Genomic DNA, 17,593 nt, shown 5'->3' with positions numbered 1-17,593 from the left:
GATTTTGTGTTAATGCCATTGCATGCTAAATATGAAGCTTGATAATGATACATGTGATGGTAGATTGATGACTCTTGGATTTTCTTTTTAGCATTTTGAGTGAGACATTAAGTTCTTTGTTTAACCATGACCAAAATTGAAATGGTATGGTGTTGTGATGTATTCGCCATGGTATATCCATAAGTATGATTTATGCTTATTGCATGGTAGGTAAGATTTGTGTTTTGGATTTATGTTCATGTTTAGTTATAATCAACTTTGAGATTCGGCTCTTGCACATATATATATATATATATATGTTTGCACATGACGATATTGGTATGACATATACAATATCTCAAGGTATATACTTACATATGATGGTGTTTGGTTATGGAGTACATGATGGATGCGTATTGAGTTATAATATGTGATGCATTAGTTAGTAAAAGGTATGCCATTTGTGTGTGGTATTGAGTATATAATTGGCCTCAACATAGACATGCATAATCGGCCACATGAATGAGTACATAGGTTGATGTGTTGTTCGCCATAGGTAAGCATGTTGAAGGCTTTATCTTGACTTAGAAAATTCGCTAAGGAGAGTACTAACTAATGTGTTGAGTTTGATTCATGATTCCGTACATATGTGACTTTAATGTCTAATGAATATATGTGGGCTAAGTACCTTAAGTTCCTCTCTTCGATGCTCAAATGATTAAATCAATTTATTTGTTAAATTAAGCTCAAGAGCAAAGGGGAACTAAATCCGATAAAGGGAAGGAAAAGGTGGTCGAATAGCCATCGGAATCGTTCGACAACATCCGAGGTAAGTTTTCGAGTAATGGAACTTAGATTATGATTTGATTAGATCACGTCTTAAGCAAATCAAAATCATGCTCTTTGTGTGTGGCTATTGAGCCGAAATTGCAAGTGTGATAAGTGTCTTGTGTTGAGTTTTGCTAATGAAAATGAAATACAAATGTGTCATGATTTATTGATAATTGTGCTTGGTTATTCGAATGATGTCCGGGCCAAGTCCCAAAGGCTTTGTGCTAAGTGACTATATCCGGACTAAGATCCGAAGGCATTTGTGCGAGTTACTAAATCCGGGTTAATTCCCGAAGGCATTTGTGCGAGTTACTATAACCAGGCTATGTCCCGAAGGCATTTGAACGAGTTGCTATATCCGGTTAAACTCCAAAGGTACGTGATTCGGGAATGAATGAACTTGCTGTAAAAATTTCAGTTAATACGCTTGTGAAATCCCAACAATGAGGTATGTTTCAGTATGTGCTTTGAATTAGTTGAGCCCTTACAAATAAGTATTCGCTCGAGTTGATAAACGAGCTACCGCCTTTGGCTAAGTTGATCTTTGTGTATGAACATAAGGGTTGGTAATGTGAAGTAAGTATGATATTGAGAATTTGTGCATATGAAATTATCCGTTTAGCTATATGAATGCTATGCTTTTGTTGTCTGGAATCCTTGCTCAAAACTTACTAAGCATAAATTGCTTACTCCGTTTCTTTGTTTCTCTGTTTTATAGATTTTGGCTCGTCAGCTATCGGACTCGGGATTTTTGGAAGTCGAAGTCTCCCACACTATCAAAGCCCCCTTTTGGTACAATTTTGGTTGAACTTTGAAATGGCATGTATAGGACTACCCTTTATGTTGTTGGTCATGTACCCATGGATTTTGTGTAAATTTGGATAGCCATGAGAAAATGGCTTATATACGTTTTTAGCATAGTACTATAATCGTTTGTATGTTGATCATTAAGAGGTATGAAAATGTTTGGAAACGATTAGCCATTGGAATGGTTAATCATGATCATACTTTGTGCTATGTATGCAAAAAGGGCTAATTGAATCATGGAAATTATGAAATAGGTAAAGTCTACCTCGAAGGCAGATGCTGACAGCAGCAGTGATGTGGATGTGAAAAATCACTAAAAATAGTAGGAATGGAATTAAATAGTGAATAAATTATGAAAATTAACCATGATGAATCTACTTTCATATGGAAGAAACGAAACGGTCATATGAGTTGTATGTTAAGATATATTTAGATTTTCGTCAAACAGGGCCAGAACGGTTTCTGGAATCCCTGTTCCGACTTTGGAAATTCATTATAAATTAATCAGAGATAATTAGGAGTCATGCCATATATGTATAGATTCCTATTTGAGTCTCGTTTCTATAGAAACAAATGGAATCAGTATTGAAGCCCTGTACAAGGAGATATTCAAGTCGTAATACATGAAGGTCAGTGTAGTCGAACCCTGAAACAGGGGAGACTTTAACTAATAAACTGTACTAATTGGCTTGACCAAAAATTCTAGAAAACAATTTTTAGATGCATATATGAGTCTAGTTTCAGGGAAAAATTACGAAACTGATTTTTGATTTTTGAAACTCAAGATATGATTTTTAAGGCGACAGTGACGCAGTAACCAGCTTGTCTGGAAATTTTTAAATGGACTGTGAAAATAATTAAAGTTAAGTCTGTACGCATCTTGTGTTCGACTCTGGTAACGGACTCGGGTACGGGGTGTTACATTAGATGTAGTACAGCCCAGCTGCCAGATAAGAGGTGATGATCGCCACACATAACACTTCCTCCATCAATACAAATCCAACCCCACAATCATATACAGAATAGATACAAAATAACATAATGGACATGCTAAACATGTTATGTAAAGATATCAGAATAATCATATACGCATGACATAATCATACTCAGAACAGATTATCAGTCTATCAGATCTACAGTTTTAGGGTTTGGTTGGCCCTTACTGACCCTATAGTAGGCCCATAGTTTATTGGCACGACCCGTGCATTTGGGCCCACATGCCTGTATAGGCCTACACGCCCATATTGGCCTTGCCCGTATGGCCCACACGGCCTGGCCCAAGAATCCACACGCCCATGTGTATTGCTCATGTGGGCCAACACGCCCAACTTGGCCTAGCCCACATGGCCACACTCGAACCACCACATGACCGTGTACTATGCACGGCCATGCCTTCGTCGACCACACGGACGTGTCTCGCACACGGCCTACCACACCGGTGACCATACGCCCGTGTGGCATCACAGCATAATTTTTTGGCTTTTGTCGAAACCTTATTTTCTGCATTTTGGGTACACACCTGGTATCAATTTGATGTGAAAACTATCCCGAGCCTTCCAAAACCTAAAATAGAATACCGAACACCTTTAATCCATGAATTGCATCACGAAAACACTAAATCAAACAATGTGCTCACACACTTACCATTCACTAAAACCACCGCACTCACAATCTATTTATTGAAACGAAATACACAGCAACACTGCCTTCTCCAACGCAACCTTACAAACACCAAAAACCCCTAACAAGAACCCATACGCCAACTGATAAAAAAATACAACAAAGACCACTTACCAAAACTTAGCAACGCTTGAAGAGAAAGAACGAATCTTTGAAGAACAGAATAGGGAAGGAAGCATGGATCACATTAGAATTTTGGGAAAAGAAAGCCAAAATTTTGAAAAAGAAACAAAAATAATAAGAGAAAAAGATAATAGATATGATATCACATCCCTTAATTTTCTCCTCAACAACCCACTAACAACCACTTCTCAGAAACCCAACTCCACAGAAACTCTACCAGATAACAAAGAAAAAATAAATACCCATGCTAATGTAAGGATTAAAACATAAGACCTCTAACACACCAACACCCTAACCACTTGAACCAACGGACTCATTCTAATATGAGATTACTGGGAACTAAATATAAGCTCATAGAACAAAGGTAGGGATTGGATCCAAAAATAACAAAATTTGCTAAAGTTAAGGCTTAAACTTGGGACCTCACACACACACCCAAAATACTTAGCCACTGAAGTAGATACAAATTTATGTTAAACTTTACAAAAGCGTAAATAAATTATTTGGGTCATTACAATTAGTTTATAATAAATTATTGTTACATTTTCTTTACAATAAATACAATTTTATTATAAAATTTATATATATAGTATTATAGTGTGTGTCAAATGAAAGATCATCTACCACTAATATCAAAGTAATGCTGTAATATTCTAAATTATTTACAATAACAATTATATGTTACTCCTTTTCCTTTATTTACATCTAAAATATTTTCATTTCACACTTTAATCTATTAATAAGAAAATTAGTAAAAATAAATAATTAAGTTAAATAAAATTAACATTTTAAAATTTTTCAATTTAACCTATTAATTTAAAATTATAAAAAGAGGTGGATAAAGTAAATTAAATTTTTGGGATGTTCCTTTGTATAACAAATAGAAAATACTTTATTCTTTTACGTCTATGTAATATATATTTTGTAAAAACGACTACCAAAATATTAGATATTAAATTAATATTTTTTTATCTTAGTTGTGGTGGATAAAGAAATAAATATTCTCAATTAAATTAGCATATATTATTTAGAGGTTTTAAATAATTTAAGAATAATTTAATATCTAATAAATTTCTTTAAGATATGGATTGTTTTAATCTTTTAAAATAAATTTGTTAGAACATTGACTAAAAATAATTATAATTGTCCAAATAATTGTAGCAACGTTAATTATGATAATCAATTTAGATTTTGGAAATTGACATAATTTTATCTTTAGGTTAATTTAATGAAATATTTTGGAAAAAAATTAAGAAATTAAGCTGATTTTGTAAAATTTATCGATTTATGTTATTTTTTTCTCTCCTGAAAATGCATTCTATGAGGCACATTTCCTTTGCCTTGTATGTAACGCCCAAAATCCAAGATAAAAGTTTAGACCGAATCCCAAAGGTTGCATTGACCACGAATTGATTAAAAGGCAATTTACAAAAATTGTTTACAACTCATTTCAATACAATTTGCCAAAATACTAAACTAATTCATTGAATGACTCATGTACTAAACAATAATTAAATGACAATAAAAATATTTAAATATAAATGAAATTAATGTTTCTTGTACAGTTTCAAAATGCATCAATTTTGCCAAATATGACTCCAAATTCCAAATTAGAAATTGTGTGGAAAATATGTTGTTTCTTTTTCCAAATATGTAAGAACTTTGAAACAAAAGAAAACACGTAGTTTACTGAAAAGTTCAAATCTTGATCCATACCACAGTTTCTATAATCGCTTTACAAACAATTTTAAACCAACCGTAATAAACTTATGAAAATTTTAATAAACTGAATCAATCAATTTACTTTCTGAGACATCTGATGTGCCTAGTCCGTAGCTTAGTCTCACGAAATACCTGAAAAGGGTGAAAACTAAAGGGGTGAACTATGCAAGCTCAGTGTGAGTCTGAAATTATAACCAAAAGCAACAAAGCAGTATCAAAATGAAAATTTGATAGGCTTACGTAAGCAGAGAATGAACAACTTAAATCAAATTATCAACAACAAACGTAATATAGAATTATTATTCTAATCACTCCAATACAGAAACACATCGGACTATTCAGATTATTTCATAGCCAAGTCAACAATCCTACAGACATACTTATAACAGAATGCATAATGAATGCAACAGATTAATACCCGTCCAACCAACCGAACACCACTTCGACCACCCTGCACACCACATATAAGCTATATCAAGCCCATTCACCCAGTACATCACATAGGACCATGTTAGGTCCATCCACCCTACACACCACGTATGGTGGAACTAAGCCACTTAATTATAATATGCAGCTAAGCTGACATATGAATCTTGCGACGTCTTCGCTATCGATTATTATGCGCTTTAACTACCCAAACAGACTTCCTTCTCTTCACAATACACACAGCTTACAGATAATCATATAACAGTCATAAGGAAACATAAGTGCATATATTCAATCGATCAGATTCAGAATTAGTTATGTCTGTATTTATTTACTAGGTAACATCACATAACATTTATACAAACTATTAAATTAATGCTATAATTATGAACAAACGCACAAATCCAAGCTGATCAAAGTCTAAAACACCATTATCAAATCCTAACCAAGGGTCGGAATACATAGAAACGTTAAACGAATCAATTTAAGTCATAGAACAAAAATTTGCAAAATAGGGCCACCCGGCAGTGTGCCCCGACCATGCGGAGATCGACACACCCATGTGGTGGTCTACACGCTCGCATGGAGGAGACACATGCCGGTGTGACCCAGTTACATGGCCGTGTGAGTAGCCCGTGTAACCCTCTGTCCAAAATTGATAAAATAAGGTGTAGAACAAACATGGACATGTAGAAATCTCACACACCTGTGTGGCTAACACGGCCGTGTGACCAAGGCACACGCCTGTGTGAAAATTGACTAAAAATCTCTAAATTGAAGCCACACGGTTGTGTGGCCAGGCCGTGTGGCATCAAAATTTGCCCAACAACCCTAATTCCCAAAATCACACAGCCATGTGGTCTGCCCGTGTGGCCACCTGTGTGGTCATGAAACCACACCTAAATAGACCAAAAACATGAATATGCATCAACAAAACCATCCCTAACAACTAAAGATTCAAAAACACACCTTAAATCGGGATCTCAAGCACCAGAAACTAACTAATTGCTCCTCAACACAGTTTTGAAAACTCATTTACACAAACATATCAATCTATCGTTACCATACCAAACTAACACAAAAGAATCAACCAAAAATTTTTCTACAAAGAATCAAAGAACACTACTTACTCTACTTCTACTCGATTCCTTGAATTACCTAAACACTTCAACAAAAGCCAATGGAACCCAATGATTTCAAACAAAAATTAAAAGGAAAAACAAAATGGAAGTGACAATAAGGAGAACTCAATAGTAGAGAAACACCAAATTTTTGAAATCCAAGAGAAAAAAAAGAAAGGGAAAAAAACTAACATGAGGAAAAAGTGAGAGAAAAGATGAACGTCAAAATTAAAAATGAAACTTCCTCTCCAAAATAATAAAATAAAAATACTACAATTAAATATGTATTTACCTTAAAAACAAATAGAATAAAATAATTCCTCAAAACACACATGAGAACTCGAACCCGAAACCCAAAGGTAAACTAACACAATTACAACCACTAAACCAACAGACTCAATCTTACACTAAAACACGTAAATGAACACAATTGCTCAACCTACTCACTGACCCTAACTACAAACCCCAAAACTTCTAACCCAAAAATCCAGAGAGTTAAACTCACCATTCCTTAAAGAAATTTCGTCCCCAAAATTTTCCACTAACAAAACAGTCGTCTAATACTAGTTCTACCACTGCGCTCCTGCTACGCACTCTAATTCTGAAGCACTACTATACCATACTTAACCGTAACATATAGTATACATACCCAGAACACTAACCCAAAAACCAAATCAAATCATTTAATTATTACACACATACAAAGACTATCTACAATCAGAAATTCAACTCTACTCAAACAACAGCTTACAAAACCAAAATAATCTACAACATACTTGTCTCAATACCGACAAGAACACTCCCTAATCCAATGCCCCGTGGACCCGCAGCTAAGACATGCTCTCTATTCTTTCAACACTCATTCGGATGACGCTTCTTACAGTGCCCACAAATCGAAATGCCTATGCCACTACCGGAATCTTCCACATTACCTTTGCTAACACTCAACTGCGATCTCACACGCTTCGCAGTCTGAGGGTCCAGCCTCGAAGGACTATGATCTCTTTTCTTCCTACAGTCCACACACCTTCCTTGAACCATTTCTCTGGTTCTCTCTAAACTAGCCTCGAACACTTTCTCTAAACCTTCTTTCACTACCCGAGTTAATGCCTCAGTACCAATTTTGCGATGACTCCTCGAGAGTCTCACCAGGTTGATATTCACAATCTCGCTTACCACCAGAATCCATATTTGTAACACCCCTCACTTGAGTTTGAGGCCGGGAGGCACGAGGCATTACCAACTTAAACATATGCATACAATCATTTTGGGTCATAAAAAAACTCGATCGAATTTAAAACTTTTCAATCTTAATCTAGAAATTCTTAATATGGGCCTACAAGGCCCATAGCACACTTTGGAAACGATTTGGGATTAATTCGAACACCTTTGAAAACTTTAAAAATGTCACTTGGAATAGGGGCACACGCCCATATGAAAGGGCGACACACCCGTGTGGCCATTTTGACATGGCCGTGCTAAAAGCCTGTGTGTTTCACACGACCTAAGCACAAGGGGACACGTTTGTGCCCCAAACCTGTGTAAAATTTAATTCCAAATTCGAACCTATAGGAATTTTCACACGGCCGAACACACGGCCGTGTTTATAGCCCCTGTCCCTCACACGGCCATGACACGCCCGTGTCGCAGCCCGTGTGTAAAAACCTTGACATTTTGTTTCTGACGTCATCAACCAATTAGGGGCACACAACCAAGGCACAAGCCCATGGCCAGGGGCCATGTCTCTGCCCGTGTGTTTACTACCATGCATACTGACTTACAAATTCGAGGTGCAGAGGACACACGCCTGAACAACACGCCCATGAGGTTGACCATGTGTTGCACACGGCCTAGGCATACACCCTTGTGGACAAAAAATAGGCTATATACCAAGCCTTTTTGCTACCCTTACTTACATCAACCTACAAAAAACTCATAGCACCAAACCACACAATAACACAAAGCCAATTCAACCACAGCAAGATATCTAATACGACCACATTACACTTTAACAACCTAACAAGAGCTTGATTAGTCATGAAATTTACTCATCTATGGAATCATCATCATTTATACATATAACATGATAGTATTAGCCATTATTCATGATCTTATACAAAATAAAGGGGTTACACCCCAAGCTAACACATTTGGCCAATTAACAATGACACAAAACTCAAAAGACAAGATCATATACATGCCATAATCAAAATAAAAGAACTAACTATCCCAAGTGCTTCAAATAATAGTATGAAAAAGGCCTCTGACATTCTTTGATCCATGGACTAACTTCGCGGCACTACAAGGAAATGAAAAGGAAGAGGAGTAAGCACAAAACTTAGTAAGTCGTATGTAAATAATGAAATAACTCCAAGTTACCATAAGGGATCATACTCCCAACATATCTCGATTTGCACATGAAAGTATTTATTCATAAACACTACTTACTCATATTTGTTTCTCACCAATCATATAACATTGGTTTGAATTCACATTTCATAATTCATATAAAATACACAAGTAGTCATAAGGATAACTTACTCACTTTCCTCCCTTACTAAACATACAACATATATAAAGCTCTTATTTCGTAATTCTCATTTAGGTACCTGTACCACTCACCACATGATCATAAGTTCTCTTATTTCGATATAAACTGCAAATCTCCCATTAAACCATTTGGAATACTATAGGATATTCAATAGCCCCAAACATGGGATAAGGTACCGACACCATGTCCCATACATGGTCTTACATTAGCTAGCACATTAAAGTCGATGCCATGTCCCAGACAGGTCTTACACTGACTTTCATATATTGAGGCCGATGCCGTATCCCAAACAGGTCTTACACTAGCTCTCATCTATTGTTGTCGATGACATGTCCCAGACAGGTCTTACACTGGCACACAACAAGCTAACACCATGTCTCAGACAGGTCTTACACTAGCTTGTATATTCAAGACTGATGCATGTCCCAGACATGTCTTACACTAGCTCTCGTCTCAAAGCCAATGCATGTCCCAAACATGTCTTACACTAGCTCTCATAATATGGTCGATGCATGTCACATATATGTCTTACACTAGCACACATATCACCTAATGTAATGGCATTAATATCAAATCTATTCCTAAAGTTCAACTAGGAGTCTTTACTATGTTAATTTCTCAACACGCATACTCATTTTCACAATCATAACAATTTATGCAATATCAATTCAATCACAAATCGTAATAATATAGTTGCATTATTAACATACAACTTACCTCAGATTTCTAAATGTAGGCGACTAGTTAATTTTAATCTACTTGTTTAGCCTTCCCCCAGTCTAGGTTTGAATTTTTTATTTCTTGATCTAAAATAATAAAAATTCATCCATTCAATCACTAGGTAAATTTATACAATAAAAAATTCAAATTTTGGCAAAATTACCATTTTGCCCCTAGACTTTCACAAAATGACTATTTTACCCCTAAGCTCGAAAATCAATTTTTATTAAATTTTTTCATGCCTTAAGCCAAGCCGAACCCCTTTTTACTCTTATAGCAACCCAAAATTTCCATTATTTTACCACATTACTATCTATTTTACAATCTTTACAAAATTGTCCTATTAGGGTTTCCACGAGAAGTTCTTTCACAAAATTTGTTTATTTCACAACCATAACTCATATTCTTTCATAAAATTTTAGTTAACAACATATATGCTTTCATGGAAAAACCATAGACTCTCAACCATTTTGCAAAATAGTCCTCTCATTAGTTAGCTCATGCTACAAGGGTTCCAAAAATACCAAAATCATCAAAAATAACCATCTAAATCACTTACTTGAGAGAGAGGAATAAATGGCTGAAAGTTTCAACCTCCCATGGCTATTTATTGGGGGAAAAACCAGTGGAAGAAATAAGATTAAAAAGATGACAACATTTTTCTTTTTATTTTATTTCTAGACAATATTAAGTCATCAACTCACCTAACCATTTACCCAATTGATTTTTCTTGTCCCTATGGCTGGCCTTGCCTCTTTAAGGGGTCTAATTGCTCTTTAAAGACCTCCAATTATGTTTCTCTAGTAATTTGGTATATCTATCAAGTAAAATAAAACTTTTACCCTTTATGTGATTTAGTCCTTTTTTGCAATTAAGCTCACAAATGTTAAAATTAATTCACCAAAATTTTCATACACTTATATAATCATACTATGACACCAAAATAATAATAAAAATAATTTCTCAACCTCGGATTTGTGGTCCCAAGACCACTGTTCTGACTAAGCCCAAAATCGGGCTGTTACAAAATCGGTCTTGTAACTAAACTTAAAAGATCTACAATTCTGAAACCAAACATAAATAAATATCTAAACACAATAGTTCAAGTTTTACATAACTAAACTTACACTCTTGGATTTCATACGGACCAACATCAGAGTCTCAGACATTTCATTTTCACAAACCATTTTTCCAACACAAATCATTTTCAAAACACTGTGGTATGTTTACAGAAAATATTTTTAACACACACGCATGCAGACACGTAAAAAACACAGGTGGAGTTTTTGCAAACCTGCCTCTGATACCACTAAATGTAATACCCCAAAAATCAACCTAGAAGTTTAGATCGAATCCCGGAGGTTACATTGACCACCGAAGTGATCTAAAGGCAATTTACAAAAAATTGTTTATAACTCATTTCGAATAAAATTTGCCAAAATACTGAACTAAATCGTTGAACTACTCATGTACTAAACAGTAATTAAATGATGATAAAAATACTTAAATATAAATCAAATTAACGATTCTCGTACAGTTTCAAAATGTATCAATTTTTCCAAATATAAATCCAAATTCCAGACAAGAAATTGTATGGAAAATAGGTTGTTGTTTTTTTCAAATATGTACGAACTTTGAAACAATAACAGAAAAACATAGTTTAATGAAAAGTTCCAATCCTGATCCATACCACAGTTTATATAATCCATTTACAAACAATTTTAAACCAATCGTAATAAACTTATGAAAATTTTATAAACTGAATAACCAATTTACTTTCTCAGACCTCCGATGTGCCTAGTCCGTAGCTTAGTCTCGCGAAATACCTGAAAGATGTGAAAACTAAAGGGGTGAGCTACGCGAGTTTAGTGTGAGTCCAAATTTATAACCAAAAGCAGCTAACAAAGTATCAAAAAAAATTTTGATAGGTGCACACAAACAGAGAATGAACAACTTAAATCAAATTATCAGCAACAAACGTAATATAGAACTTTTATTCTAGTCACTCCAATATACAAACACATTAGACTATTCAAATTATTTTGCAGCAAAGTCAACAATCCTACAGACATACTTATAATTGAATGCAAAATGAATCCAATAGATTAAAACTCGCCCAACCAATCGAACACCACTTCGACCACCCTGCACACCGCATAGGACCATGTTAGGTCCAACCACCCTACACACCACGTATGGTGGAAGTAAGCCACTCAAATTATAATATGTAGCTGAGCTGACATATGAATTTTGTGGATGTACCGCTATCAGATTATTATGCAGTTTTAACTTCCTGGAACGGACTTCCTTCTCTTCACAATGCACACAACTTACAGATAATCATATAACAATCATACAAAAACAAAAATACATATATTCAATCAATCATATTTAGAATTAATTATTTCTGTATTTATTTACTAGGTAACATCACATAACATTTATAAATCCAAGTTGATCAGAGTCCCAACACCATTATTAAAGCCAAACCGAGGGTTGGAACACACAGAAGTGTTAAAAGAATCAACTTAAGTCATAAAGAAAAAATCTGCGAAACAGGGCTACACGACCATGTGCCTCAACTGTGTGGAGGTCGACACACCAATGTGGTGGTCTACACGTCCGTGTGCAAGCTGCATACGCCTGCGTGAAGGAGACACACGCTCGTGTGACCCGGTTACATGGCCATGTGAGTAGCCCGTGTAACATTCTATCTAAAATTGATAAAATAAGGTGTATAGGAAACACGACCGTGTGGAAATTTCACACGCCCGTGTGAAAATCGACTAAAAATCTCCAAATTGAAGCCACATGGGCCACGCAGTGTGGTACCAAAATTCACGCAAAAACCTTAATTCCCAAAATCACACGGCCATGTGGACACCCATGTGGTCACGAAACCACACCGAAATAGACCAAAAACGTGAATATGCATAAGCAAAACCATCCCTAACCACTAAAGATTAAGAAACACACCTTAAATCAGGATCTCACGCACCAGAAACTAACCGATTCGCCTCCTCAAAACTGTTTTGAAAACTTGTTTACACAAACATACCAATCTATCATTATCATACCAAACTAACACAAAAGAATCAACCAGAAATTGTTCTACAAAGAATCAAAGAACATTACTTACTCTACCTTTGCTCAATTCCTTGAATTACCCAAACACCAATCAACAAATTCCAATGGAACCCAACGATTTCAAACAAAAATTAAAAGGAAAAACAAAATGGAAGTGACAATAAGGAGAATTCAATGGCAGAGAAATGTCAAATTTTTGAAATCTAGGAGAAAAGAAAAGAAAGGGGAAAAAATTGACATGAGGCGTCAAAATTAAAAATTAAACTTCCTTTCCTAAATAATAAAATAAAAATACTAAAATTAAATATGTATTTAACTTAAAAAAAAAGAAAAATAATTCCTCAAAACACACATGAGGACTCAAACCCAGAACCCAAAGGTAAAACTAACAGACACGCAACCATTGAACCACACTAAAATACGTAAATGAACACAACTGCTCAACCTATTCACTGCATACCAGTCCTCATCCAAGAGATCAAAAGAATTTACTACCCAATCGAATACTTCAATGGGGTATTCGAAGAGAAATAAGAATCAACAGAACATGGCGTCTAAAGCTCAAACTACTTCAGTTGCAAGTGTTGGTAGCGCTCGGCCAAATAGGCCGGAGTGTTCGCAATGTGGAAGACATCACTTGGGTGAATACCGAGTAAACAAGAGGGGCTGTTTCAAGTGTGGGTCACTTGACCACTTTATCCACGAGTGTCCTGAGATGGATGAGAGAGAGAGAAAACAAGATGCGAAAGCAAGCAGTGTTCCCTTTAGAGGTATACCTCGAAGGAACCACGGGAGTCGGCCTAACTACAAATCCCAAAACTTCCAACCCTAAAATCTAGGGTGTTACACTATAAGGCGTGTTTTTCTTTCAACATAACTATTCCAACAATAACTACTCCAACAGTAACTTTTTCAACGACTGCTAGGTCTTCAATAGCCATAGAAATTCTTATATAAACCTCTCCAAACTTCATTCTTTTCAACTAAATACTCCATACTCATTTTTTTCTTTCTAAATTCCCAATCTTCAATCTTTAATCCTCGGTTTCAATATTCAATTTTCAATTTTCAATTTCAAATTTTCAATCCTCAATTATTATTTTTAAATTTATTTTTAATTTTATATGGAAAATCAACTTATTCATTGGGATGACCAGTATATCTCCGGCATTCAATTACAAATGGTAAGAAAATTTATCAAATTATTTAATTTTAAATAGTTAATTATTATGTTGTTTAGATTATAATTTTTTTATGTTTATATACCCAGCCCAAAGATTGGATTTTGGATATGTGCATAAACAATTTAAGCGAAGAAGCACTAGAGGTCATTCATGGACACTTATGAGATGAAAGCTTTTTACATGCAGCTCGCATGCTCGAGTGGACTAAATTTGATCCCCCCACTCATTAGTGCATTGGTCTAGAGATAGAAACCAGAGATGCAATTACACTCAAGGATGTCAATTTACAACTTGGTCTACCAATCAATGGGGATGTCATTATGGTGCTATTTATTAGTGCCGATTAGAGTGCAACATGAGAGCAACTAGCAAGAAAGGTGTCGAACAAGTTTAGGGGTAGTCGGATTGAGATGAAATAGTTGGAGGAAAAATTCCAAATTACCGAGGCTTCAGCAAGCGATGTTAAAAAGGAATAATTCACACACGTATTCATTTTGAAGTTGATCGAGGGTCTCTTAATGCCACATAAATCTCACAATTTGGTACATTTAAGGTGGCTTCTACTACTAGCTGACTTGAAAGAATCAGGACGACTTAGTTGAGGATCAACGATGCTGGCGACATTGTACCAAGAAATATGTCAAGCGACGATACCAGATAGAGCTAAAATCGGCGGTTGCATGCTCCTTCTTCTATTGTGTCCATGGTATCAACTACCATTTTTACGCCCCCAGGTGGCACTTCCTTATGAATTCCCACTAGCCATATGGTAAAATTTATTTGACAATATCATTATCGTTTTTATTTTTCATTGTAAGTATGATATAACATGTTATTTGAATAGGTGGAATAACCCCTTAAGACACAATGATATACAGGCCGAGCTCGAGGATATCCAAAAAGCTTTAGATCAAGAAATTGAAAAGAAGGTTAGTTTATGAATTTCAGAGTTATATAATATGTTATCTAGCACTTGAAATTAAATATTAGGCATGTTTTAAAAATTATAAATTCATAATGTAGTTTGTATGGATGTCATAAATGGATCCTAGGATTCAAGAATGTGTCCCAGTCGAATTTTTGGCGAATCACAACATTTGGCATGTCAAAGTGCCATTGGTTATTTTTGCAATGGTCGAGATATACGAATCAAACTGAGTCATGCAGTAGTTCCAGTCTATATAATGTTTTTTGCCGTCACCCTAGAAGCTCAAAGACCTATACAAGATCGAGTTGTGGGGAAGACCCGAGGAAAATAGACCAACATTCCACAAGAAGTATATCGAGATGTGGTACCATAGGTACAATTATTTGCCAATACGTGAACCATTTCTCACACCAAAGTTGGTGACATCTTTGGACTACATGGAATTGTTCAGGCATAATGCAAGCCATATCTACTGATAGCTTTGAAAATGAGTAGGCAACATCGTCGTATGAGGCCAAGATAAGGGCCCATCAATCCTAGTTCGGGAGAAGATGCTGCGACAGGATCCACATTTGCTCCATTTGCATCTAAGGACCCGATTGTCGTGCAACCTCCAGATCAGTATGGTTCATTTAATTTTTTTCTTCTAACACAACTTTTTGTCACAAGAATCACAACATGCACACTCATTCCCCACATCATCACCTTCAATTCTGATTTATTTTACACAACCACCATAATATGCACAATCATTCCTTGCATCAACACATTTAACATCAATTTATTTTACACAAGCACCATAGCACGCGCAATAATTCCATGCATCGAAATCTTTTCCAGGGATATATTATGTAACACCCCAAACCCGGCCTAGACGTTATGGCCGAATTTGTGATATCACGTTGGAGTGTTTTTTTTTCAAAACACGAATTCTATGAAAAACCCGTTCTACTTAAAACCTTTTTTAGGTTTTCAAGAAAAGTTCAGAATGTTTGGTTTATTGCAAAAATTCATGTTGGTTTAGCAAAATATTGTTTATATGAGTTTCGGTGCTTATTGTGGATGCTTTCAAAATATGTTGCGTAAGCATGATGTGTTCAGAAAATCATTTGTTTGTATTTACTTGAAAATCCGAATCCTATTTCTAATAAGTAAAATAAGGTAAATAAAACCCCCAAATCAAAATAAAAATTAAAAAAGGCCTTATTACATAATGAAAACCCAAAATAAAATCTTAAGTGTAATATTAAAAAAAAACTACGTCGAGTGGCCACCTCCGAGTCTTCCGTCACCTCGATCCGTCTAAGCCTGAGGATTTCTTGCACAGTTAACACATGGGTGAGTTTACAAAAACTCAGTGTGTGAAATCCCATAATAGTAAGCAACCAGTGTAAATACAGTCTGGGTCCAAGCCCTTTAGTTGCAGTTAGGGGCCTTAGCCCCCTTTTCAGTAACAATAGCAGTCTGGGCCTTAGCTCGTTTTAGTACAGTATGCAAGAAATGAATCCTACCCAATCCATCTGCTATGGAACATCTCCGTACCAGCCCTACACACCACATGGGGATTAAATCGACGCACCCAACCCTACACACAAAGTTGTACCATTTTCGGTACTAAAACAGTGTTTGCAGAAGAGCTACCAGTAATAAGCTTATAGCCTTTCAGTACACTTCCTCCAAAATCATATATCCTACCCCATGTAATGCAACATAATATCATACGTGTATGCAGTAATGTCATGCTCAAAAATAGTCATACATAATACAGGGTTATTTTAGTTAATTTACCTCAAAGAGGGTATAATGGTTATTTCATTAGTATGGGGTCTAAGTGTACTTATCGACCCTACAGTAGGTCCACAATCGTCTTGAGTGACTTGCGCAACCATATCAATGCTAATGGGCCTTTAGACCATATTGTAGGCCCATTTGGGCCCACACTCTCGTATGGCCCACATAGCCCAAAAATGGTCTCAGCTGTGTAGTTCACACAACCTGGCCCATAATTTCCCACATTTTGTGCAATTTCTCCGTGTGGGGCCCACAAGCCTATTGGGCCCACACGGCCCAGTTTGGCCTAGAATGGGCCAATACCGATTAGGCCCATGAAATCGTTCATGGCCATTTCATCGACACCATGGCGTCGCTTTGCTACTAGGCCTGCCACATGAGCGGTCACATGCCTGTGTGAAGTTGACGGTGCGTGCAACCCCTCTCGTAATGAACTGTACCTAAAACCAATGACCATTCCACAACTAATTTTTGATACGGTTGAACCTAACTCAAAACAATCGATTTACAGAAATATTAGTACCTTACTGCTTCAAACGGACGTAGTCTACCACTCCGAAGATAAACCCCACTTGATATGATCAATAGCTACCAAAACCCCATTTAATAAAGCCAAATATTAGGAACTGAAGAAAGAACAAAT

This window comes from Gossypium arboreum, chromosome 10 (assembly GCF_025698485.1).
Source record: "Gossypium arboreum isolate Shixiya-1 chromosome 10, ASM2569848v2, whole genome shotgun sequence".
NCBI lineage: Eukaryota > Viridiplantae > Streptophyta > Magnoliopsida > Malvales > Malvaceae > Gossypium > Gossypium arboreum.
This window is presented reverse-complemented; position numbering follows the sequence as displayed.